Below are 25,789 nucleotides of genomic sequence, written 5' to 3'. Positions count from 1 at the left end.
CACCGCCTCGCCCCTTTACCCGCTCGCGGCAGTCACCGATCGAGCGAAACCGGCTACTGCAGACGGGGAGCCGTCCGTTCCCGAGGGTGAGGTTTTTGTCGCTGGTCGCTGCTGCCACCGTGCAAGCAGATTCCGGTACTGCAGCCAGGCAGTTCCGTATGCGCAGTGGTGCTTCATTTTCTGCCCCCTACTTCCACCGAGCGCCCAAACCCTCGTACTGCAGCCGGGCAGCCGCGCATGCGCAGTGGCGCCTTTTTCTGCTCTCTGCTGCCACCGTGCGATCAAACCGCGGTACTGCAGGTGGGCAGCCACGCGTGCGCAGTGGCCACCTTTTTTTTTCTGCTCTCTGCTGCCACCGAGCGACCGAACCCCGGGACTGCAGGCGGGAGCTGCGCTACCCTGGTAGAGATTTCCACCCACCCCTTACCCGATCGCGGCAGTCACCGGTCGATCAAAACCGGCTACTGCAGACGGGAAGACACCCATTCCCTAGGGTGAAGTTTTCCTCTGGTCGATGCTGCCACCGTGCAAGCAGATTCCGGTACTGCAGCCAGTCAGATCCGTATGCGCGGTGACGCTTTATTTTCTGCCCCCTACTTCCACCAAGCGCCCAAACCCTCGTACTGCAGGTGGGCAGCCGCGCATTCGCAGTGGCGACCTTTTAGCTCTCTGCTGCCACCGTGTGACCAAACTGCGGTACTTCAGCCAGCAGCCGTGCACGGGCTGTAGTGACATTTTGCTGCGCTCGCTTCTCCACGCCACTTAGTGACGGTCCCCCCCCGCTAACTGGTGACGGCACCGTGGGGGCCGGAACAGTGTAGGCACAGCCCTTAGCAACAGGTCCTGACCCCTTGCGATAGCCCGGTGAGGGTGGTGCTGACACCCCTAGCCACGCTCTTAGCAACCGGCCCTGCCCCCGGGTGGGTGGGCAGGCGGGCTGATGTCTGACCCTCCTGGCCCCACCCACCTTTGCGACAGGCCCCGCCCCCTGGTGAGGGCCTGGGGGGGCGGGGCCGTGCTCCTGTGCTCCCCAGCACCCCCAGTTAGCAACAGGTCCCACCCCCTGGTGACAGCCTGGGGGTGTTGCTGGTGCTGCCTGGCCCCACCCTCCATAGCAAGAGGCCCTGCCCGTGGTGATGGTTCCAGGGGCATTGCCAGCGTCCCTTTGGACACACCCCCTTAGTGACAGGAACCGCCCCCTGGTGATGGTCAGGGGGCGGTGCCGGTGACAGGCCCCACCCCCTGGCAACGGCCCAAGCATTTGTTTGCTCTGCTTGGGGTGCTCGGTTTGGGTGTTTTCTCTCCCCCCTCCCTCCCATGCCGGGAACTTCAGGCGGCTCTCGTACAACTGCCGGGGCCTTCACCCCTCGGGGGCCTCGGCCCGCCCCTTTCGCGGGGCACTGCGGGAAGGGTGGGGGCGGGGGCAGGGCCCGGGGGGTCGAAGAGCCCCAGCCTGGGCTCGGGCAGCTCTTGCTGCCCCTGGGCTCCTCTGGCGTCGGTGCTCCCGTGTTCCCTCGGGCGGTCGCAGCTTTGGGGCTGTCTCAGCTCCCCGGGCAGGCGTGCTCTGGCATTTAGAGAAGCGGAGGCGTTGCCTGAGGTAAGCATTTCAGAGCTTGGCACTGTTTGGCAGCATCTGTACTAGAAAGGTCCCTTGTGGCCTGCTTTGCTTTTTTTCTCCCAGGATGTTGTTTTGCACGCTGAGGGGACGGTGAGACAGTTTAGTGGTATGGTGTTCTGTTTGGGGTTTGTTTTTTGCTTTGCTGGTTTTTTTCCCCTTGTGAGATCATTTTATTGTGCTGCTGCAATTCCTGTCTTTACTGAACCCGGAACCTTGGGGGTTTTCACTAGTTGTGCCGTTCACTGTTTCAGGTGTTGACTTGGCCTCTCAACAGCCGTGGCACAACCTACAGCGATGCTGCCTCTCCAGGCCCCCGCAGGCCCCACTTTCTTGTCCAGCCAGGCGGGAAAGTGTGGTTGTTGCAGAAACAGCTACGCCCTGTGACTCCTCCTCAGGTTGTTGGCTCGGCCCCAACAGTGTACAGGCTGCTGAGGTCACTGCCTCCGCGCGGGACGCAGGCGGCCCGGAGAGCTTTACCCCGCGCCATTTCCGTCCCCTTTGGGCAGCAGCAGATCCGCCGCTCGAGGGCGAGGAGCTGGGACGACAACAGGCCGCTGCAGACTCTGGTCAGGGTAAGAGGCTGTTCCCTGGGGACCCAGCGCAGGGGGAGAGGAGGCACGCACGGGCACTTGTCGGTGCCCCTGACCAGTAAAGCGAAGGTTAAATTGTTAGAGTGCAAATAAATACATATTATTTAGGGACGAGTCGTGACTAAATTTAATTGCAGCTATTACTGAACAAACCAGGCAGTCATTATTCCTAATCTGTAATTAAAAAAAAATAAAGGCAGTCCTTTTTTATGCCATAAATAGAGTTGCGAGTCATTAATAGCTCAATCTAAATACAGCCGTTATTAAATCAACTGCAGGCATTAATGACTCCTGATCAGAAGCAAAATAAGGAAATTTTAGAATCTACAATGAAAATCGAACTGGAAAGCTAAATTGGGAGTGGGTAATACTGAAATTGTAACAGGGATGTTAGAAAGTTCAGAGGCAGTGACAGCTCCTGCTTCCAACCCAAACAGTAAACGAAGCTTTAGATTCTAAAATGAAGAGAAATAAAGGTGAGCTGTTAAACATTGGCTGGGGTCAAGCGTAGCTATTAAGAAAATTTGCAGGTACAGGTGATTCCTGACCAGAACTAACAATTCCAGAAGATTTAGATTTAAAACTACAAAGCTAATGGAGTGCCACAACTGCCCAGATGTAACTGCAGCCGCTTTGGGGGAATGTCCCAGCCCCCCCAGCCACTGCTATTAATTACTGCCAAGGAGAGCGAAAGTGAAAGTAGAAGCAGTGCAGGTGAAATGCGAGCAGTACACTTTTTCCTAAGTCATCTCTTTATGTCAGGAGAGGAAAGAAAATGGAAAGAAGATATTTGCAGGGGGTCTGTGCTGGGTTACCTGCGCATCTCTTCCATGCATCCTTGAGGAGACATTTAGCTCCTGTTGGGCGCTCGCAGGTGGAGACAGGATTGGTGCCAGCACTGATAAAGGGATGGGCAACGAGCTGAGAGAAGAGGGGGCAAGGGCTGAAAAAGGGTCACCAGTTCTGCAGGGAAGGCAGCAGGATGTGACTCAGCAACCGCTCTGATGAGTGCAGGGTCATTCGCTGCGATGAAGTCAGGGTCTGTGGCTGGCCCAGAGAGGCAGCAGAAATCCCAAACTCTTTGCAGGGGTACCGGCCAGATTAGGGCAACACCTGAACAGTAAAACCATTTAGGGGAAGCAGAGCTGGGCTGCACCGCGTGGCCAACCTCCCTCTTCTCCATGAGTCCCAAAGGGGCAGCTCCAAGAATGTGCTGAGAATTCATCCCTTGCACTGAAAATGAGACGTAAGTAGCACCCACCCGTGAATTTTATTTTCTCTCTCGCTCTGCGGCTCCTGCCTGCTTGTCTCTCCTCAGTGCTCACCTGCACCTGTGCTCGGATGGGGCAGCTGAGGGAAGGTGCTGCCATCTCCCCAGCCCCGGCGGACCACCCCTCAGCTGTGTCCTCTGACAGGGAGCGTCATCATCTCTCCTGCCTCCCAGAGCGTGTCCTGTAGTGGCAGACGCGCGGGCTTTTCCCTGCACGCACATATGGGAAGGGAAGGGAAGGGAAGGGAAGGGAAGGGAAGGGAAGCACAGTGAGAGCTGGGCTTGTCAAAGAGTAATGGGGGTGGTGGGAAGCGTAGCTAGAACCGGAGAGCTACAGCGCAAAAGCAAAGCGGATGGGACACAAAAGTAAAATGGTGCACAGGAATGCTGAGGAGAGAACTCCCACAGCACACAGGAAATCAGTGTCAGAATCTATTTTCTTCTGACTGCCAAATTAAAAATAATGGCACGCTTTGCAACGCTAAGCTCGCTCTAATCGTCTGAACTGTTTCTTTCCAACCCACCACCGCCCCCAGCACACTGTTCAGTCTCCTCAGCCTGAAATGCCTTGTTTTCCTTCTTTTGTTTTATGACAGGGCAACTTCTGTTTCCGAGGTGGTGCCTACAGTACAGCTATCTCTTCGAAGACAGTTTTAGGTCAGAGAATGTTTAGCCTGGACTGAATCAGCCTCTGTTTCTATTTCTGGAAATCATCGGTCCTGTGCATCAAGCCCGGAAAAAAGGAAATATGAACCAAAGGATGTGGGGCCTGCAGGGGTAGGAAAATATTTGAGAAGAGGTTCAGTGGGGAAATGATTGTTTGTCTGTGGGGCGTCCAGGCAAGCAACCCAGCTGCTAGAAACCGGCACTGTCCCCAGGATGGCCTCGGCGGTCCCGTTGGAGTCGGGGGAACAAGGACAAGGCAGGGTGAAGAATCTGGCCTGCCATGTGGAACGTGACTGTACAAAACACGTGTTATGCACTGCAAGTTTACTTGTTTAAACTGTGAGTTAAAGAAGGTGTACAGTTGCTTTGTAAACAGCCGACGCTCTAGAGCTACACCCATCTAATTGCTAGCTGTATTAAATCTATCGTATTGCTGTTTCTGCATTAAAAAAAAAACAACACACCTATGTAAGCACTTCTAAGTACAATGGAAAACCACTGTTTAACGCGTGGCATTTGTGGGTTGTTTTTTTGGGGTGGGGGGGGTGGGGTGTATGACAAAAACCTGCGAGAGACGCACATACGCACATGTAATGTTTAGCGCTCACCTAAACCCAAAAAAGAAAATCCACTCTTTATTTTGCAGCATTAGCATTAGCTTCCAGCGCACAGCCTGAGCACGCCTCTGCTCTCACCATCTGCTCCCTCTTCAACTGTGTGTGGCTGTCATCAGCTTGCACAGGCAGGGAAACAAACCCAGCAAGACGCGTAGTGCCTTCCTCTATGGGCTCCGTCCAGCCTTTGTTAAAATGAGCAGAAAAAAAAATCTACTGCCTTTACTCTGACTGACGCTTACAGAGAGCATCTGACTTGACCCGCAGCAAAGCGATGCCCCAGGCAGCAGCGCGTATTGGCGCGGACCGCGGTTTCACCCACCTGTTTTACTGCGCTGGTCCTTTCCCAAGGCCGATGCCACAGATGTGGCGTGCCCCACCCCCAAACCTCTTTACGAGGGTTCCCTGGGCTCTGCAAGTCACCTGATGGACGTGTTGCTGATTCAGGCACAGGCAAAGTCAGCTTCTTTGCTGGCCTCGGGCCAGGGCAGCCACGTACTCGAGGGAAACTGAGAATATCTCCAGCGAGATCTCACCGGGAGGCTGGGACCTCGTCAGTAGGGGAGAAAGCCAAGTGACTGACACTGAAAGGGAGCTCTTTGCTAGGCTGTAGATCGTAAAGTTAAAAAAGAAAACAAACCTGCCTTTTTAAAATGCCCCCTTTTGAGTCTGCCACATTTGATACAGATTTTTAAAATTGCAGGGTATATCTCCTACAAGCCTCATGCAAAGGGAAGTGAGTACTTCTGGCTCTCAGGACAAGGGGGTCCCTCAGGAGCCCAGGTGCTCACGCCAGCTGGCATCTGGCATAGCACAGGGCAGGAGCTTTGGCAGTAGTACGTGAGCTGAGAATGAGAGTCAGGCAGCACTGCACGCTTCTCCTGTGAGCCGCCGAGGCTCGTGCACTGTACCTTCCACAAATAAAAGGCCAGAAGAGTCAGCATTTCTGCTAGTTCCAGCCTCATCCGTAACCTCGTCGGTGTAACTGTAAGCAAGCGTCCCGTAGCGACTGGGAGCGTGGCAGCTGGGCTTCCTGCGCTGTCTTAGGTTGTGCCCTTGGAGAGACCCTTCTCCGAGCCCCATGAGCCCCGGGATGGGTGGGCTGAGGTGCCGTTCAATGCTGAATAGGCACGAAGGCCTGTAAACAAAAGGTATTTATATTGCACCCATACCCGGCAGCCAACCGCTGCTTTATTTATGTATTCTGCGCCTCCTGCCGACGCTTTTAAACTTAGCCGATATTGCCGCAGTTTTCACTGATGGGGCAGGGGACTGCCACGCTGCAGGGGGAGTTTCTGGGTGTCTCCCACGGACACAGACGTCCTCAGCTGGGTAGGGACAGGGTGAGAGCTGGAACAACTCTGCTGACATGTAAGGGCCGTCCCAGGGCAAGGCTCCTTGGTCTGGGGGCTAAAAGGCAAGCTGCGCTGGGTGGTTGGTGTGGGAGTTGTGGAGCAAGTGGGGGGGAAAAAAAAAAAAAGAGAAAAAACCATCCAAATGTTTCACAGCAGGTAGAAAGCTTGGCAGAAAGCAAACTGAATGCTGTAAAGACAGAAGCCGAAAGCCGGCTATGGACTGTACAAAAAGAGTCAGTCCCACGGAAGGAGGTTATTTCTTCAGCTGACCATAGGAGGCTTTTTGTGAGAAAACACAACACCTCTTCTTTCTGCTATGGCGCGGTACCGCAGCAGTAATGGGCCAGAGCGTCCGAGCGCCTTTGGCAGTATCGGTAACGGTCAGGGCACAGCCGGCCAGCCCACCTTCCGCACAAGGAAAACACCATTTCCCTAGAACGCCATGCAGACCCAGGACGGGTAAGGCGGAGGCCAAGCCCAGGCGCTCCCATTGCCAAGGACCACCTTGGCCTTGCAGCATCTCACGCTTCGGGGTGTTTTGCAGGCCGTGGCTAAGCTCAGGCCCCCTGCTCGTGGCTGCCCCCGGTCCCCCGGCGCCGGTCGGGCCCCAGCCCCCAGCGCGGTGCGGCACAGGGCAGTGACCCAGCAGGGCGGCCCCACGGGCCCCAGCCCCCCCCGCCCCCGCCTGCGGCCAGGGCCCCGCGGCCGCCGGCCCCTTCCTCCTCTGCTCGCTCCCGTTGCGGACGGCTCGGTATGTGTCACGAGCGGCAGCCCCGTTCAGCAGCTCTCGGAGGGCGCGCGGCTCTGCCCGGCCGTGACCGGGGCCCGCAGGGGTTTCCCGCTCGCCCGCTCGCCCCGATAAGGCGCCGGCCCCGAGCCGGCGCGTCCCGCCCCGCCCGGCCCTCGGCGCCCTCGCGAGCTGAGCGTGGCCCGGCCAGCAGGGGGCGCTGGCGCCCAACGGCTGGGCGCGGGGGCGGTCCGGCGCGGGGGAGGGGCCGGTGGGGGCCGGTCCTTCCGGCCGCCCTTTAAGGGCCGCCCCGCAGGGCTCGGGCTTCCGGTGGCGCGGCGCGGTGGAGCGGAGGTGGGAGCGGTTCCTGTGGAGGCCGAAGCGCCGGTGCGTGGGGCGGCCGGGTCGCGAGGCGTCCCTGTGCGGTGCCGGGGCCCCTCTGCGGCCCGGCGTGGGAAGCCCGCGGCCGGCGGAGCCTGCTCGGAGCTGGGCGGGGAGCGCCGCGGCGGTCCGGCCGCCGGCAGCCATCCCCTGCGGTGGCCAGCAGCCCCTCGGGACGCCTGGAGGCGTGGCGCTGCCCGAGCCTCACCTGCGGCAGCCGCCTGGGAGAGCAGCGCGGCTGTGGCCAGGGGCCGTAGAGCGCTGGTGGGTGAGTTCGGGCAGCGGTGGAGGCTCCGCGCGGCGCGGGCCCGGGCCCGGGGGGGGGCGGGGGGCTCCGCGCGGCGCGGAGAAGCGGCCCGGGGGGGGGGGGCGCTCCGCGCGGCGCGGAGAAGCGGCCCGGGCCCGGGGGGGGGGGGCGCTCCGCGTGGCGCGGAGAAGCGGCCCGGGCCCGGGGGGGGGGGCGCTCCGCGCGGCGCGGAGAAGCGGCCCGGGCCCGGGGGGGGGGGGGCACTCCGCGCGGCGCGGAGAAGCGGCCGGGGGGGGGGGGGCGCTCCGCGCGGCGCGGAGAAGCGGCCCGGGCCCGGGGGGGGGGGGCGCTCCGCGCGGCGCGGAGAAGCGGCCCGGGCCCGGGGGGGGGGGGCGCTCCGCGCGGCGCGGAGAAGCGGCCCGGGCCCGGGGGGGGGGGGCGCTCCGCGCGGTGCGGAGAAGCGGCCCGGGCCCGGGGGGGGGGGGGCTGCTCCGCGCGGTGTGGAGAAGCCCTGGTCGGGCATTGTTCGCTTTTCTACAATGTAGGGCTTTCCCCGGTTATTTTCTGTGTATTGTGTTTTGGGCCACCTGAAACCCTTTGGCCGGGTACGTTTGGTGCAGGGAGATGGCAGGTCTGGAGCTTGAAAGATCTCGGGTGGGGGGCGGGGGAGGTATTTCTTGCCTTAAAACTCTGAGCCCACCTCGTGCGTCATGTCGTGTTATCATGTCGTGAGTATCGTGACTGTGGTAAATGGCTCAGTTGGGCGTTTTCTGATAAATAACTTCTGAACGTGTGCGTGTGTAGGCACGGGGAGATTTGTGCAGGGTGACAGAGCCCCTTGTGCTTCTGTGCTAATATCTACCTGTTCTAGACCTCCAGTGTTGGAAAGACTTTGTTTAGTGCCTAGTTGTGCCTGCGTAACAAATGTTTTAGCTGCTGATGTGTTATACCTCTGCTGCGAACTTCTTCCTGGGTGGCTTGATTGTTTCTGGTTGTCCGTGTAAATCTAGGCAGATGTTTTCTGCCCGGTGGTGAAACCTATTGCTTCGGATAACAAAGGGCAGGAGAGCAATAAAGAAAAAGGTGATTCGTCTGCTGCAACTCCTTGGAAACAATTCATTCCTTATTTTCTGCCCTTGGGCAGGCGTTGTGCTTTCCAGATAATGCAGCCTTTCCTGTGCCTGTCTACGCCGTGCATTTTTGTCCTGCCCTTGCTTGAAAAGGCCCTCCTTGCCTTCCTCCTCTCTGCTGCAGTTGGCTTAATCTCTTGCTGCTGCTGCTGGAAGAGGGATAAAGGGAGTGTTGTTGATCGGGTTGCTAAAAGCTTTTTCGCGGGCTGTAACGCGCGGGAAGGGGTGGGCGGGGGGGCAACTCAGTACGGGGGAAGGGGGAGGATCAGGCTGCGGGGAAATTGGGAAACCAACATCACCTTTCCCTCCTACGGCGCAGCCCGGCCACACGGCTCCCCGGGGATGCCCCTGCCCGCGGGTATACTGTGTGTGCGCCCCCCGCGTGGGGCGGGGGGGGACGACGCACCCCCACACCGTCGGTGGCACTGGGGCAACCCCTGCCCCAGGGCTCCGCGCTCGTACCCGGCTCTCCCCGCTCCGGCATGGCACGGGGCTGGGCGCACCGAGGAGACCCCGGGGCGACTTCTCGCGGCTGGGCGAGAACAGGGCCCGGCCCCGAGCAGCAGAGCGGGCACCGCCGGTGGCTCGGCTCAAGGCGTCAGAGCGAAAAGGGACGAGAACCGGCCTGGAGCGTCCGGGGGGGTGGGGGGGCGGCGGCGGACGGTCCGGTGGCCGGGTTCGGCTCCGTGCTGGGTCGTGGGGCAGCCGGAGCCGCGTGGCCGGGCGCGCTGTGGGTCGGCGGGTTTCGGCTGTGGGGTCTCCCGGTCCGCGGAGCCCCCGGGGGGGGTGGTGTGCGGGCAGCAGTGGCCCCGGGCCGAGCGCTATCGTGGGTTGGTAGTTGGGTTTTGGGGCCGAGCCCGTGCCCGGCCGTGGGGAAGTAGGGGCAGCCCCACCCGGCTCTCGGCTGCTCCTTGTCGGGGTCGGGCGGCGGCGGCGACCCCGGCGGGGGCTCCTGCGGTGCCGGGCGGGTCCCCCCTTGCCCGCGAGGCAGGCAAGGACCCCGGCTGCTGCTGCCGCGGTTTGCTGGAGGCGGGCTGGGCCCGGCCCCCTGTGGGGTTGGGCCGCGGGCTCGGCGGTGCTGGCGCTGCCGGGGAAACGAGGCCTGCGAGAGCAGGAAGAAAGCGCTGCCGGGCCAGCACTGGGCTGCCCCGCCGGGGTGCGGGGCCGGGCCCGCGCAGTTCAGTTCCCAAGGCCTCCCCGACAGTGCCCGCGTGGGCCGTGGGGGTGCAGGGCTGCGGGGTGGCTGCACTCTCCGCGCCCCTGAGCGTTGCCCGTGGGGACTGCGGAGGGGGCCGGGATGCAGCCAGGGTCAGCTGGTTTGGTCCCTGAACGTGGAGAGCACAGTTCTTCTGTTCCTGGGCCTTGAGAACAGGCTCCTGTGGCTGACGCCGGGGCCCCGAAACAGATCGAGTCGTGCGTTTTGAGGGCCTGACCGAGGGGACTAAGTCGTGTGGTTTTGGGCTGAGGAGCAGAGGTCAAGTGCTGCATTTTTGGGACTTGAGAACAGGCTCAGCAGCTGGGCTTTTTGGCTCAGGAACGGTCCCAAAGCGAGCTGGTTTGCGGGCCAAAAGCAGAAGCAGGTTTGGCTGCTTGTGCAGGCTGGGGGGTGGGGGTGGTGTGGGGGCATTGGGGGCTGCAGGGGAAAGCAGGGGTTGGGCAGGGTACGAGGACCCTCCCCGGAGGTGGGGGTCTGGTCACATCGGACCCCGAAGTTCGGGAGGCCGGCATGCACCAGAGCGAACTTGCCACCTGAGGCGGGTCTCTGGAGGAAGGGTGCTTTTTGGATCCAGCGCAGCGCACCCTCTTTGGGTCCAGCTCTTCTTTCTGTGCTGCTTAGGATAGTTATTAACCAATTAATTAAACATACAAACTAAGTCACAACAGCTCTATAGGCTCCGTTGTGGTTCGGAGCTCTGAATCAGTTTCATTTGGTGTCTAACACGTTTTTTCCCCGAGGAGAGGCTACGTTTCAAAGTTAATTAGTTCTCACAAGTGTGTCAGTCGATAAAATTGAGTTACGATTATTAAAACCACAAAGGTGACAGGAGTCTCACAGATCTGGTCTATTTCTGAAAATGTATTCATCCCATGCAAATGTCATCGGGATACAGATCATCTGCACTTCATGCTCTGACAAGACAAGATGCTGAGACAGGGATGAGCTCCAAAAGGACTACTGAAAAGAAGAAAAACGCACTCTACAAAGTCATGGGGTTTTTTTTTGTTTGCATTTGGGGGGGCGGGGTGGCTTTAATAAAAGAGTGCAGTGTTGGCTGGCAGCAGCCTGCAGAGCATTTTTGCTGCCTGATCTCTCCTTCTCTTCCACTCCTCTTTCAGGGCTGTAATTGTCATTTGGATAGTTTTAGAAGAGCAGTTAAGTTCCTCGCCTGTGTCAATGTGCTGGTAATACCAGGAAGGTGAATGCTTGAACCGGTCGGGTGGGTGGGCATAACTTGGCTGCAGGTAGAACTTCTGAGGGAAGACCAGCAAAACCAGGAAACAAATAGCAAGTTCCCAAAAAATGTGCAGGTGTCAAACACATAAAAGTTTCATTGCCGATTATTTTTGGCAATATGTTCCAAATGGCTATTTTTGGTAAACATAAATTTTCAGGAGATTCAGGGTTGTGTGTGGCAAAACATGTCCCTCTGTTTTTGTGTCCTGCCGCACAAACGGCCGGCGGCAGGGCTCTTGTTCCCCGCTCTCGATATTGCCACAGCAGGGCTGCGATATTTAGACCTAAGTGGGGATGGGTTTAGGAATGGAAGGAGAGAGAATGCCTGTGTTCTGTAGGGGCTATGAATGCTGACCCTTTGTCTCCATCTGCCGCTTTTCCTGTGCGGGTGATGAAGCCGTTTTACTTTTCTCTGTTGTTCCTGGTCTAAATAGCTGCGAAGCTGTCGCCGCTGTGGGTGTGCAATTTGTGTTGCTGTGTTTCTGTGGAGTTCTAGCTATGGCTCGCTTCTAGTGTGGCCAAGCGTCAAGGTAGGGCTTTCAGTTTAAAGCTTCAGAAGTGCTGCGCGCCGAGATGGGTGTAGGTGAAACTGCTGTTGCGCCTGCAGCTGTGCTCGCAGGGATGCTGGGTGGCTCTGCATCAAAACAGCGAGGTGCGCGTGGACCTCCGTCGGGCTGCGCCCTGGGTGCGCAGGCGTGCTGTGTTTTTGCTGTTCTGGCTTGTATGTGCAAGGGCTTAACGTTTGATTTAATGCATTTCCTTTAACGGCAGGCTGTAGTTGGGCTCTAGATGGTATTCCTACGTGGGCGCAAGAGCTGTGGAATGGTTAAGCTGTTGCTGTACCTCCAGGTGAATTGTTCAGTAATACTGTTTTCCCAGGTGCAGATGGATGAGTCGTGCAGGGCAACGGAGGAGAGACCAGGGGAGCGCTGTAAGGAGGTGAGTCTGTGTGTAGTACTGGAGGGAAGATGTGACTAATGGCTATAGGGCTCCATTATGGGTTTTATTCTTTTTTTTTTTTTGTGATCTGAGGGTGCTAAGCGATGAGCCGAGTGTGATCTGGGCCCTGGAGGTGAGTCAGGCAAGGTGACCAGTGCTTGGTGGGCTGGAGTAGGTGTTCTTTTTCAGGTTATTCAGGGTTTTTTCTCCTTTTATTCACTTGCCCATCCCAATTTAGGGCTGATTCCCTCAAACAGGGACTTCCCCCTGTGGGGTTGCTTATGCAGCCTGGGAGCTGCTGCCTGGGCACAAAAATACCTCAAACCCCCTGACTCTAGGTCTGCAATGGGGGGTGAAAAAACAGAAAGATTCTGGTGGAAAGAAAACAACTTGGGGCTTCTGGGAAAGCCAACTCCAGCTGGATTTGTGCAGCTGGAAAGGAAAAAAGGGGGGTGGGGTGGGGAAGGAACAACAACCTAAAAGCACCCACCAACCATTCTCATGCACAAAAACCGAAAGTGAAAATGACCATTTTTTTGTACGGTAAAAGCACAAAAAGTCCCCACAGAACTCAGTAGTTTGGAAAAGCAACCCCAATTATTACATTATGTAAAGAAGGCGGGGGGGAAAAAAAACCAAACCAAACCCTATCACAACCCTGATGCCACATGCCTACAAGCAGTTCCTGGGGCTTATTCTGTGGGGGTGGGGAAGCCAACCTTGTTCCCCAGGTTTGCTGTGCTGCTTCTCCTCCCTCGGGCATGGGCGGGGCGGGCAGTGGCATGGACAGTAGCAAGCACCAGATTTTTTTAAGCAGTCGAGAGGAAAGGACTGAAATGCTCGAGACACTTTGCTGCTTGGTGCAGAGGCAATGAACGGTGCTGCTGGGGCTGCGAGGGGGAAAGGTGCAGAGGAATAGAAGCTCTGTGCATGCAGCCAAGTTACGGTTTCTGGATGGTATTAATCGAGAAGAGTAATTCAGATAATGCTGCTGCCCGGCGACGAGAATTGGGTACTGAGCCTGGGAGCCGCACATGTGTGGTGGCGTCCCTGTGATCCCCATTACTCTCTCCGCAGGTAACAGCCCTGCGATGCTGCGGTGCCTGCGAGGTGATGCCGCCGTGCTCGTTGCTGCTTCCTGGTAAGGAAAGGCCTCCTCCGCTCCTGCTGCAGCGTGGTGGTGTGTCGGACACGATTCCCTGTGTCGGGTGAGGCCTAGGGCTGCCGGCGAGGTGAGCGAGCCCCTTTGGGTGCAGGGGTGTCTCCTTGTGTGCCTGCTCTACTGGGGCTGGTGGGATGGGAAGCTTCAAACCACCTGCCGAGGCAGGCTTCTGGTATGCTAAAGGCGAGCGGGTGAGGGCAGCCCCAGGAGTTACCCAGGAGCTGATAGAAGGGAAGAGGGAAAGGAGGAGGGGGACGATGACCTTTTCCCCCTGCCCAGGGCTCAGAAGATAGCCGACTCCCCAGCTCACCAGAGCTCCCCCTCAGCCTCCCCTGGCCCCCTTGCCCCATGCGCCTGCCCCCAGCTCCGGCACGAGCGAGCTAGGCTACGTGCCTAGGAAGCCTCATCTCGTAAGAGCGGTAAGACACCCATGTATCCTCTTTAGGTGGAGGACGGCCTAGAGTCAGGAGCTGCAGAAGAGGCAGGGAGGAGAGGAGGGGAAAGAAGCATCTGAACGGCTAAATTGTGCCAGCAGCGCTGAGAGCGAGAGTCGCGGTGAGTCCTGGGCCACTGGGGCCCCGTTGCCTCTCTTGTGCATCCTGTCGGTATTTTGTCTTTCTCTGGCCCTCTTGGTCTGACTCCCTGTGTTACTGAAAAACACGGTAAAATTGGAAACAACTCCTCAACACCAATTTAGTGTTAAAGAGCAGGCATTCTTTATTCACGGTGCCGGATGCACGGGGGATCGCTCCTCCTGGCGTGCGTACCTCACACACCTTTCCCGTACAATTTGTAGATCAAAATTTTACGTATTGATACATATTCATTATTGTCCTGTCTACTGATCGGTACAAACTTGCTCGTTCCGTATGTAAATTACTGCGCAGGCTCGGTGGTGGTGGCAGCGATCTCCCCCTGCCAGAATTGCCTTTTACCTTCTTGGCTCTTAATCTTGGCAGTCTTGGCTAGTTTTCTCAGTCCGCTACACGAAACCGCGTTCTGTCATCCTTTTCTGACAGAAGCACGTTGTCTGTTGTTCTGTTGACATTAACGATCGCCTAGGGACTAAAATGCAGATCGACAGATACACTGATTCGTACGCTCCATGTTCCCATAATGTAACAACGTCTCTGGTTGATTGATTTCATCGCTTTGGTTACATTTCCCCCCTTTGGAAGTTTTGAAATAATCATTTTCTCAATACTTCCATCTTAGATCAATAATATTCTACTATGTCAGTTTAGTGTTTGGTTCATCTTCTCAAAATTTTCACTTGATTGTGGTCTCTAGGGCGTATGCAGGTTCCATTTTATACCCAAAATGTTATTAATTTGTTGAACTACCTCTGCAAAAAAATGTGGTCCTCTCTGAGGACATTCCTGTTGGCACTCTAAATCTTGGTATTATTTCTTTCAGCAACATTTTAACTACTACTCTAGCTTTGTTGGTGCAGCATGAGAAAGCTTCTGGCCATCTAGAAAATTTGTCCATCAGCACTAACAAATACTGCTATATCTATTTTGTCTGGGTAACTCAGAGAACTTAATTTGCTAATAATTTCCGGGAGAATTTTTTGTTTTGTTACTCCTAAAGGTGGTTTCCTTTGGTTCAGGGGATTATTTCTAGGACAGATTGGACACTTAGCTACTATGGGTTTAACTATTCTTGTCATGCCTACACACGCTACAGATGTGTTTAAACTCAAAACCGTAGCATCTACACCCTAATGTGTTTGCTCATGCTTTTCTTTTGCAAGTTCTGTCATAACTTGTGGGGTTGTTATTATTATTACTTATTTTTCTGGTGTTACCTACGATCTCTCTGTGTTTTGTGATGCTTCCAATTGTTCTGCTAATTGCTCATCCAATTTATTATATCTTGGTTTCAACTTTGGAATTCTGATCTGTTTTACTGGTACTAGTGCAAGGATACCTTGCTCTGCAGTCCTCTTTGCAGCTTTATCTGTCAATCGTTTGCTTATGTTTACAGCCGTCTGGCCGAATTGATGAGCTTTGCAACGCTTTACTGCCACTTCTTTTGGTTTCTGCACATCTTCCGGAAGTTGGAGAGTTTCTTGTTTATGCTGTATTGATGATTCTTGGGCTGATGGCAGTCCTTTTTCCTTCCCAGTAGCTCCATGATCGTGGATCACACCAAATGCATGTTTGGAATCAGTCTAGATATTTATCCTTCGTCCTTCTGCCATTCGCAGAGCTTGCTTCAATGCTACCAATACTGCTTTCTGTGCTGAGGTGTTTGCAGGCAGCGTCCCTGACTCCATTCCCTCAGCGGTGATAACGACAGCATATCCGGCCATTCGCTTCTCTTCTTGCCCAGAGCTTCTTCCATCTGTAAACAATTCCAGATCAGGATTTTCCCAGAGGTTTGTGTCTCAGGTCTGGTCTGCTGGAATAGACTTGTTCAATAGTTAGCAAGCGATCATGTTCGAAACTGTCCATAAGGTTTTCTGTTGTTAAAAACATAGCAGGATTCAGTATAGCAGTAGTCTTTGATTCCACATCATCTTGTTCTAACAAAACAACTTGATATTTCAACATTCTGCTAAGGGATAGCCAACGACCCCCCTTTTGTTCTAAAACAGTCGCCGCTATGTGCGGGACATATACTGTAATCTTCTGTCCCATTGTTAACTTTGGGGCTTCCTGGATCGGCAGCGCTGCTGTTGCTACTGCCCGTAAACATCCAGGCCATCTTTTACTCACGTGGTCAAGTTGTTTGGAGAAGTAGCCCACAGGTCTCTTCCAGGTTCCCAGTCGCTGTGTCAGCACTCCAAGGGCTAAATGTTGTCTTTTTGTGGACAAACAACTCAAAAGGTTTAGTGAAATCAGGTAGGCCTAATGCAGGGGCCATCATCGAGGCGCTCTTAAGTTCTTTGAATGCTGTTTGGCATTCGGGCGTCCAGGTTAAATATTTATCCTTTGATTCTTTCAATGCCTCATATAATGGCTTTACATACAGTCTGTAGTTCAGAATCCAGAGCTGACGCTATTTCACTATTTTCAGAAAAGCTCTCAGTTCCTTCGGGCTGCTAGTTTCGGGAATTTGACAAATAGTTTCTTTCTTTTCACTTTCTAATTGTCTTTGTCTTTGAGATTTCAAATCCTAAATAAATGGCTGCTTGTTTTCCTATTTGGGTTTTGTTTCTGGAAACTCTGCATCTTCCTTGGCCCAGAAAATTAAAAAATTTCAAAACATTTTTCCTTACTTTCTGCCGCTATCAGAATGTCATCTGCATTCTGTAACAATATGCCTCTCCCTGGGTTCTGTTTTTTCTATACATTTCTATATTTCTAATTTTTTTCTTGCCAGCTGAGTCCCAAATATCGTAGGACTAATTTTAAATCCTTGTGGAAGTACAGTCCATGTTAGCTGTGTCTTTCTTTCTGTGGTGGGGCTTTCCCATTCCAAAGCAAATAGGCTTTGACTTTTTATGCCTGGAGGTATGCAAAAGAAGGCATCCTTCAAATCTAGTACAGTAAACCATTTATGCTCCTCCTTTAAAAGAGGTCAGTAAAGTGTATGGATTAGCTACTACTGGATGTATATCTTGGACCACCTGATTTATAGCCCTTAAATCGTGAACTAGCTAATACTCTTTGCCTCTAGATTTCTTTACTGGCAACACAGGAGTACTATATTCTGATTCACATTCTACTAAAAGCTCATATTCTGAAAAATTTTATAATTAACTTCTCTAATCCTTTTCGAGCCTCTCACTTAATAGGGTATTGTTTTTGTCTTACCGGCTTGGCTCCAGGCTTTAACATTACTTTTACGGGCTCTGCCCACTTAGATCGCTCTGGAGCTCCGCTCGCTCAAACCAAAGGAATTACTATGTTTTCCACTTCTTCGGGAACCTGTTCCTCCCTGGAGGAATCCTGTAACATAAACACTCTCGCCTCTGTGGCTTTTGATTCTGGTATTAGTAATATAATCTCTTCATCTTTAAAAGTTACTTGAGCATCTAATTGACTTAATAGATCTCGTCATAACAGAGGCAGTGGACATTCAGGCATATACAGAAATTGGTGAGTTGCCCATTGCTTCTCCAATTTAAACTTTAATGGCTCTGAGAGGGGCTAATTTTTCTTTGCCCTGTCGCACTAACAACACCTACTTATTTGTGATTAAATTTCTCTTTACGTGTATTCAATACCAAATAAGTGGCTCCCGTATCTACCAAAAATTCTATTTCTTCATTCCCTAGCTTCAGTGGAACCAGGTGTTCAGCTAGGGTTGATTCCCCTGGTCTCCTTCATGCCAAGCTACTTCAAGCATTTTACCCAGATCTCTGGATTCAGGTTCTTCTAGTTTCTGAAGGTTTCTTCTTCCCCCCCCCGCCCCCCATCTGGGGCTGATCGTCTTATGAATATAGAGACCAACTGAATTGCTTTTTCTGGTTTTTCTGGGTTCAAATGAGTATATTCTGGCGGTCACCTTCAGTCTTTCCATAAAGGCTGAAGGGGACTCATCTAATTCTTGTCTCGCTTCATAAATTTTGACCTATTTATTGCTTTTGGCATTGCATGCCTTACTCCAAATAAAATCTCTCTCTGACATCTAGCCAACATTCCCCTGGGTCCTGGCTGATTAGGGTCCCACTTGGGATTTGTAGATGGAAAATTTTTATTCATTGTTCTCTGTAAATTCCTGTTAGCATGTGCTCCCTGCACCTGCCTTGTGGCTGTATTCAATACTATTTTCTTGTCAGTTTCATCAAGCGAAGTATCCAGTATCACAAGTAGAGCAACACTTTTTCAAGTTCTCACCACATTTTCCTCTTTTCAAAAACATTGCCGTAGAATCCTGTGGACATCTCATGCTGTTTCTGCCACGCTGGATGATTCCACAGTGTAAAGAACAAATCAACATATGCCATGTCTTCCCATTTGTCTTCCCTTTTTACAAAACAACATTAATTGCAAGATGGTATGAATTTGAAATGTCTCATGTTCTGGCCATTTGTGCCCACCTTCCAGTTGATAGGTTGGCCACCAATGATTGCAATATTCAATTAATGGTTTCCGAGTTAGTGGGTCACGACCCCTGACATCTTTCCAGTGCTTCAAAATACATCCCAAAGGTGTTCTCTGTGGGATAGGTTTCTTACTCAGAAATGCCCCCATCTCCCAGTCAACTAGTAGTTGTGATAGTGCACTATCACAAATACTAGTCAGAGGGACTCCAACCCCCGTTAGAGCTCTCACTGGAAATTCCCCACTGGGATTCCGCTCTCACTGGAAATCTGCCACTGGGATCTGTAGCCCCCTGCTAGATATCCCTAGAGACTTCAATCCCCTTTTGAAGACTCCCCTACCCTCGGGTCCTGCTCCACAGGCTTTTGCCTAGCAGAGACTTACCAACCGAGGTACCTCTTGGCCCCAACCCTGCGTAGCTTTCGCCGCGCCTTACGGGCAGGCCTGTGGGACTCAAACCCACTATCCTATCCTATGTGGGAAGCTACCCCATGTATTAGTCTACCTAAGTTTCTTCTTAAAATAATGCCTTGTTTACCTCAATCCAGGGGATCTTGCTCAGAATTCTCTGGCCTGGGGATTGGAAGCTATCCCTGAGAATTCCTCAGGGCTGGCTGCAGGTCCCACGATCCCACAGATCCGTCGAGTTTCAAAATCAAGGTGCCAAAACTGTTACCGAAAAATGCGGTAAAATCAAACAACTCCTCAACGCCAATTTAGTGTTAAAGAGCAGGCATTCTATATTCACGGCGCCAGACGCACGGGGGATCGCTCCTCCTGGCGTGCGTACCTCACACACCTTTCCCATACAATTTGTAGATCAAAATTTTACGTATTCATACGTATTCATTATTGTCCTGTCTACTGATTGGTGCAAACTTGCTCGTTCCGTATGTAAATTACTGCGCAGGCTCGGTGGTGGTCCGTGAGTCGGTGGTGGCGATCTCCCCCTGCCAGAATTGCCTTTTACCTTCTTGGCTCTTAATCTTGGCAGTCTTGGCTAGTTTTCTCAGTCCGCTACACGAAACCGCGTTTTGTCATCCTTTTCTGACAGAAGCACGTTGTCTGTTGTTCTGTTGACATTAACGATCGCCTAGGGACTAAAATGCAGATCGACAGATACACTGATTCGTACGCTCCATGTTCCCGTAATGGAACACCGTCTCTGGTTGGTTGATTTCATCGCTTTGATTACACCTGTTCCTGTTGTTCAGTTTCTTCTTTTTTGGCTTTGTGTGATTCTCTCTGTGATTCTGTTTTTCTCTGCCTCGCTTTTCCCAGCTCCCCGTCCCTCACTTTGAATGCCCGTTATCCTTCACCAGCTCACTCTCCCTTGGTTCCCATCCCCGTTTCTGAGTTCCTCCTGCTTTGCCACGTAGCCCGTGACTTTTTTCTTAATCTCTCTCTGTCTGCCTCAACGCTTCCGCCGCGCTTTTTAATTCGTCTGCTCTGTACCATGCTACCGTTCTTGCCTTTCTGAGTCCTTCTCTGTCCAGCTCCCTTTCCCTATTCATGAATTCCTGTTCTTCCTGCAGCCACCACTGTTCCCTGTGGTCTCCATCTCTCTCTGTCCAGCTCCCTGTCCCTAGGTTTTAATTCCTGCCTCTGCCCGCTGTAGCGCGTCTAGATTTTTCTCTCGGCCTCTCTCTCTCTGTCCGGCTCCCTCTCTCTGTGTTCTAATTCCACGTTCTCTGTCACGTAGACCCGTGCTATTTGTTTGTCCTCATCTCTCTCTGTCCAGCTCCTTGCTGCTATGTTTTATTTCTTCCCTCTATCTGTCTTTGTAGCCCATTGCTGTTGTTGTGGTTTTTGGTTTTTTTTTTCCACTTGTTTCTTCATTTGTCTTTGTCTGCCTCCCGGTGCCTGATCTTTAATTCCTCCTTCCCTGTAGGCCGCTGTTCCTTTTTTCCATTCTACGTTGTGTTCTCTTTGGTCTCCTGTTCTTATTCATCGGTTCCCTCCTCGCCGCCCTGTGGCTTGTCCCCATTTTATTGTTGCCTCTCTCTCCCTCTCTCTGGCTTCTTGCCCCTGTTTTTAAAATTCCGCCCTCTCTTCTCTCTTCCCTGTTGGCCGTGTGATCTTCAGCCTTTCTCCATCTCTTTCTGCCCAGCTCTCTGTGTCTATTCATTAATTCTTCCCTCTCTGCCCTGTAGCCTGTAGCTTTTGTCCTTTCTCCATCTTGCTGTCTCTGGCTTCCCCATGACCCTATTTTAGAATTGTTTCTCTCTTCTTTCTGTACGCATTGCGATTCCTTTTGCTCCCCATCTCCCTTTGTTTTGGGTGTTTTTTTGTTGTTGTTTTTCTGGCTCCCTGTCCCTAATTCTTAATTCTCTGCCTTCTCATGCTCTGTACCACGTAGCCCCATGGTTTGTTTTGTGGCGTTCCCTCCCCGGCCCCTTCCCTCCGTCGTTGGCTGTCTCGGCTCCCTGTCCCCGTGGCTTCATTCTTCCCTTTCTGCCCTGTTCTTGTCGCTTATCTTGTCTTTCTCCATTGCGCTCGGTCCAGCTTCCTGCCCCTATTCTTCTTTCCTCCCTCGCTGTCGTGCTGCCTGCCCCAGGTTCTTTGTGCGTCTCCAGCCTGCTCCTCATCCTTCTTTGTTGGTCTGTGTCCTGCTCTTCCCTCTTTCTGCTGCCTCTCTTCCCCTCTCTCTGCTGCTTTTATCTCCACCTCTGTCAGGCTCCCTGTCCTTCTCTGGCCGTCCTGTTCCCTGCCTCGTGCCTTCTCACTACACGCACACACGCCCCCCCGCCCCCGTCCAGCCGGATGCCGCTCTTCTCTCCTCCTACTGTCCTGTGCCCTGCTCCTCACCTTTGGTGGCCTCCCCCTCTGCCCAGCAGCCCGTCGCTCCAGGAGCCAGGCGATGGACGGTCCGTTCCCTGCCAAACCAGGACAAGCGCGTGCCGTGGTTTAGCCCCAGCTGGCAGCTCTGCACCAGGGAGCTGCTTGCTCGCTCCACCCTCAGTGGGCTGGGGGAGAGAGCTGGAAGGGTAAAAGTGAGAAAAATCATGGGCTGAGATCAAGACTGTTTAATAGGTAAAGCAAAAGCTGTGCGTGGAAGCAAAGCAAGGAATTAATTCACTCCTCCTTTTCGGCGGGCAGGTGTTGAGCCACCTCTGGGAAAGCAGGGCTCTGTCATGTGTAACGGTTACTTAGGGAGAGAAATGCTGTAGCCCCCCCCAAGGACTCCCCCCTTCTTCCCCCAGCTGCGTGTGCTGAGCATGATGTCAAATGGTATGGAATATCCCTTTGGTCAGTTAGCTGGGAAAGCTTTCCCAGCTGTGTCCTCTCCCAGCCTACTTGCTGGTGGGGCACTGAGAGAACCAGAAGAGGCCCTGACTGTGGAAGCAGTGCTCAGCAAGAACGAAAACATCTCTACATTATTAACGGTGTTTTGAGCATCAATCCAAAACGTATCCCTTCCTAGCTACTGTGGAGAAAATGAGCACTATCCCAGCCAACAGCAGCTCCGTGCGGCTGCGGCAACGGCGGCCGAGGTGGCCTTGGGGCAGGGGGAGCGTTGGGGACCCTGATCCACGAATGGCTCCTGGGACTTGTTACGTGCGCGCCTGCACAAACACCTGCCCTCTCCTTTGCCCTCAGGGCTGCGTTTGCGCTCCCTTTGCGTGGGGCAAGGAGCTGTGATGGAGCCCAGGGGAGGAGGTGGTGCACTGTGGGGGTGAGGGCAGGGGGCCCCCTGTTGCTGCTGCGCCTCAGCTGTGGGTGGGGTCTGGATGGAGGAGCCCCAGGTGCGGGCAGTGGGGCTGATGGTGCCGGCTCCTCCCTGGAAAAGGGGTGGTGCCCGGCTCCGGGGGGGTCAGTGTGAGCTGAGGGCGGAGCGGAGCGGAGCTGTGGCCGAGCGTCAGTGGGCTGCGACTGCAGCGAGGGAGGAGGTGAGCGGGGGCTGGGTGGTGGAGCGCTGCGTCCCGGGTAAAGCCCCGAGGAGGGCTGCGGCGGGGCAGCGCCGGGTTGGAGCGGGTGGTGGGGAGAGCGAGGCTGTGCTGAGGGTTCGGTGGGGCGTCCGGGTGCATCGGCGGGAGGGACGGTGCCCCGCAGGGTCCGGGAGCGGGGAGGGCGGGCTTGCGGCGTGCCGGGAGCTGTAGTGGTGTGTCTGCCGGCTGGCCATGCGGCCGTGTTGTGCTGCAGAGCATGCCGGGAGCTGTAGTCCTTGTGGCGCGCGGCTGCCGGGCGGCCGTGTTGTGCCGCAGAGCGTGCCGGGAGGTGTAGTCCTTGGGGCGCGCGGCTGCCGGGCGGCCGTGTTGTGGCGCAGAGCATGCCGGGAGCTGTAGTCCTGGCGCAGTGGCTGCCGGCCCTGTCACGTGGTTCGCCGGTGCGTGGCGGGAGGCGCGGTCTTCTGGCGCTCGGGTGCCGGGCGGCCAGGCCGCGTACGGTACGCGCGGTGTATTTTTGGGGTTGGATTCGTGTTGATTTCCGGGGGCTTCCAGGTGCGGCCGCTCCCCGAGAAGTGGTGAGTTCCCCGGGAGCTGACAGAAGGGAAGAGGGAAAGGAGGACGACCTTTTCCCCCTGCCCAGGGCGCGGATGATGGCCGCCTCCCCGGCTCGCCGGAGCTCCCGCTCAGCCTCCCCTGGCCCCCCCTTGCCCTGTGCGCCTGCCCCCAGCCCCGGCACCTCCCCTGAAGCGTGCTGCGTAGCCCTTGGCCGCCCCCAGGCCCTGTCGTGAAGGCAGCGAGCCGGCCCTCAAGCGCACTGGATTCCCCCTCGGCGCAGGGGCCCTTAGCAGTAGCGCGGGGAAGGGGCGGTGTGTCCAGAAGTCCCTGCGCAAGGAGAGGCTTTGGTCAGGGACGATCGACGGTAATGACGGTCGCTGTTTCTTCTTTCCCTCTCCCAGAGACCGTGCTGAGGACGTGGTTGTCTGTCCTTCCCCCGGGGATGCCGTTGACCACGGCCGGCTCAGGCTTGCGTGGCTTCTCTCTGCCCGGCTTTGCCATCCTCGCAGCGCCGGGGCGAAAAGGGACACACAGAGCCCTTCCCGGCTGTGGACAGGAGCTGCCTCGGCTGGAGCTGGAGACGCCAACGAAAGGTAAAGCAGAAGAAACTGAAGGCGCTCTGGCTGCCAGCTGCCTTCCTGCTGCAGGCAAGAGAGAGCCTGTCCCTGCAGGTGAGGGAGGAAGGATCCCCCTTCATAGCCCGCAGCCGACCAGGCCACCAACGTGCACCGCAGGGTCTGTACGCGTAACCCGGAGTTGGGTACGGGCGTGTAGTGCACGAGCGAGCTAGGCTACGTGCCTAGGAAGCCTCATCTCGTAAGAGCGGTAAGACACCCATGTATCCTCTTTAGGTGGAGGACGGCCTAGAGTCTGGAGCTGCAGAAGAGGCAGGGAGGAGAGGAGGGGAAAGAAGCATCTGAACGGCTAAATTGTGCCAGCAGCGCTGAGAGCGAGAGTCGCGGTGAGTCCTGGGCCACTGGGGCCCCGTTGCCTCTCTTGTGCGTCCTGGGCCCTCCCTGTCTCTCCCCTGGCCCCCTCTCTTTCCTTACCTGCTGCAAAATTTTTTTTTTGCGCCCCCCCGCACCTTCTTTCTCCATCTCGCTCTGAGTGGCTCCCTGCCTCCCTGTCTTTTCAGTCCTCCCTCTCTCTGTCCTGTAGCCTGTGGCTACTTTTTCTTTCTCTGCCTCTCTCTGCCTGGCTCTGGCTCCGTTTTTATTTTTTTATTCCTCCTGCTCTGTCCTGTAGCCTGTCGGTATTTTGTCTTTCTCTGGCCCTCTTGGTCTGACTCCCTGTGTTACCGAAAAACGCGGTAAAATCGGAAACAACTCCTCAACGCCAATTTAGTATTAAAGAGCAGGCATTCTTTATTCACGGCGCCAGACGCACGGGGGATCGCTCCTCCTGGCGTGCGTACCTCACACACCTTTCCCGTACAATTTGTAGATCAAAATTTTACGTATTCATACGTATTCATTATTGTCCTGTCTACTGATCGGTGCAAACTTGCTCGTTCCGTATGTAAATTACTGCGCAGGCTCGGTGGTGGTCCGTGAGTCGGTGGTGGCGATCTCCCCCTGCCAGAATTGCCTTTTACCTTCTTGGCTCTTAATCTTGGCAGTCTTGGCTAGTTTTCTCAGTCCGCTACACGAAACCGCGTTTTGTCATCCTTTTCTGACAGAAGCACGTTGTCTGTTGTTCTGTTGACATTAACGATCGCCTAGGGACTAAAATGCAGATCGACAGATACACTGATTCGTACGCTCCATGTTCCCGTAATGGAACACCGTCTCTGGTTGGTTGATTTCATCGCTTTGGTTACACCTGTTCCTGTTGTTCAGTTTCTTCTTTTTTGGCTTTGTGTGATTCTCTCTGTGATTCTGTTTTTCTCTGCCTCGCTTTTCCCAGCTCCCCGTCCCTCACTTTGAATGCCCGTTATCCTTCACCAGCTCACTCTCCCTTGGTTCCCATCCCCGTTTCTGAGTTCCTCCTGCTTTGCCACGTAGCCCGTGACTTTTTTCTTAATCTCTCTCTGTCTGCCTCAACGCTCCCGCCGCGCTTTTTAATTCGTCTGCTCTGTACCATGCTACCGTTCTTGCCTTTCTGAGTCCTTCTCTGTCCAGCTCCCTTTCCCTATTCATGAATTCCTGTTCTTCCTGCAGCCACCACTGTTCCCTGTGGTCTCCGTCTCTCTCTGTCCAGCTCCCTGTCCCTAGGTTTTAATTCCTGCCTCTGCCCGCTGTAGCGCGTCTAGATTTTTCTCTCGGCCTCTCTCTCTCTGTCCGGCTCCCTCTCTCTGTGTTCTAATTCCACGTTCTCTGTCACGTAGACCCGTGCTATTTGTTTGTCCTCATCTCTCTCTGTCCAGCTCCTTGCTGCTATGTTTTATTTCTTCCCTCTATCTGTCTTTGTAGCCCATTGCTGTTGTTGTGGTTTTTGGTTTTTTTTTTCCACTTGTTTCTTCATTTGTCTCTGTCTGCCTCCCGGTGCCTGATCTTTAATTCCTCCTTCCCCGTAGGCCGCTGTTCCTTTTTTCCATACTACATTGTGTTCTCTTTGGCCTCCTTTTCTTATTCATCGGTTCCCTCCTCGCTGCCCCGTGGCCCGTCCCCATTTTATTGTTGCCTCTCTCCCTCTCTCTGGCTTCTTGCCCCTGTTTTTAAACTTCCTGCCTCTCTTCCCTGTTGGCCGTGTGATCTTTAGCCTTTCTCCATCTCTTTGTGCCCAGCTCTCTGTGTGTAGTCGTTAATTCCTCTCTGCCCTGTAGCCTGTAGCGTTTGTCCTTTCTGGCTTCCCCATGTCCCTATTTTAGAATTGTTTCGCTCTTCTTTCTATAAGCATTGCGATTCCTTTTGCTCTCCATCTCCCTTTTGGTGTATTTTCTTTTTCCTCTGGCTCCCTGTCTCTGATAACTAATTTTCTCCCTTCTCATGCTCTGTCCCACGTAGCCCCATGGTTTGTTTTGAGGTGTTCCCTACCCCGGCCCCTTCCCTCTGTCGTTGGCTGTCTCGAAACCCTGTCGTCCCCGTGACTTCATTCTCTCCTCTTTGCCCTGTTCTTGTCGCTTTTCTTGTCTTTCTCCGTCTTGCTCGGTTCAGCTTTCTGCCCCTATTCTTCTTTCCTCCCTCGCTGTCGTGCTGCCTGCCCCAGGTTCTTTTTGCGTTTCCAGCCTGCTCCTCATCGTTCTTTCTTGGTC

General features: G+C 54.5%; 2 long non-coding RNA genes across 5 annotated transcripts in view; both read left to right on the top strand.

Annotated features, from left to right (window-relative positions):
• LOC142054140 (uncharacterized) overlaps positions 1 to 25,314 on the top strand; it is a 38,161-nt gene extending 12,847 nt beyond the window's left edge. Inside the window, exons 4-9 of one of the 2 annotated variants that reach the window (XR_012659433.1) lie at positions 11,933 to 11,992; positions 13,070 to 13,224; positions 13,600 to 13,709; positions 20,989 to 21,184; positions 22,998 to 23,189; positions 23,448 to 25,314. This is a non-coding gene — a long non-coding RNA (uncharacterized LOC142054140). The remainder of the gene's footprint in view (positions 1 to 11,932; positions 11,993 to 13,069; positions 13,225 to 13,599; positions 13,710 to 20,988; positions 21,185 to 22,997; positions 23,190 to 23,447) is intronic. The other variant, XR_012659434.1, reaches the window with a different exon arrangement.
• On the top strand, positions 1,433 to 4,654 carry LOC142054141 (uncharacterized). Of its 3 annotated transcripts, XR_012659437.1 has the most exons (4): positions 1,433 to 1,597; positions 1,870 to 2,190; positions 3,296 to 3,454; positions 4,075 to 4,654. It is a non-coding gene; the product is annotated as an uncharacterized LOC142054141 (long non-coding RNA). The 3 variants fall into 3 exon arrangements; XR_012659436.1 differs by lacking the exon at positions 3,296 to 3,454; XR_012659435.1 differs by lacking the exons at positions 3,296 to 3,454; positions 4,075 to 4,654 and having other exon boundaries at positions 1,870 to 2,315.
• Positions 25,315 to 25,789: the final 475 nt, after the last annotated feature.

Source organism: Phalacrocorax aristotelis, chromosome 3, assembly GCF_949628215.1.
Source record: "Phalacrocorax aristotelis chromosome 3, bGulAri2.1, whole genome shotgun sequence".
NCBI lineage: Eukaryota > Metazoa > Chordata > Aves > Suliformes > Phalacrocoracidae > Phalacrocorax > Phalacrocorax aristotelis.
The sequence above is the reverse complement of the archived record's forward strand: the minus strand, read 5'-3'. Positions and strand labels throughout refer to the sequence as shown.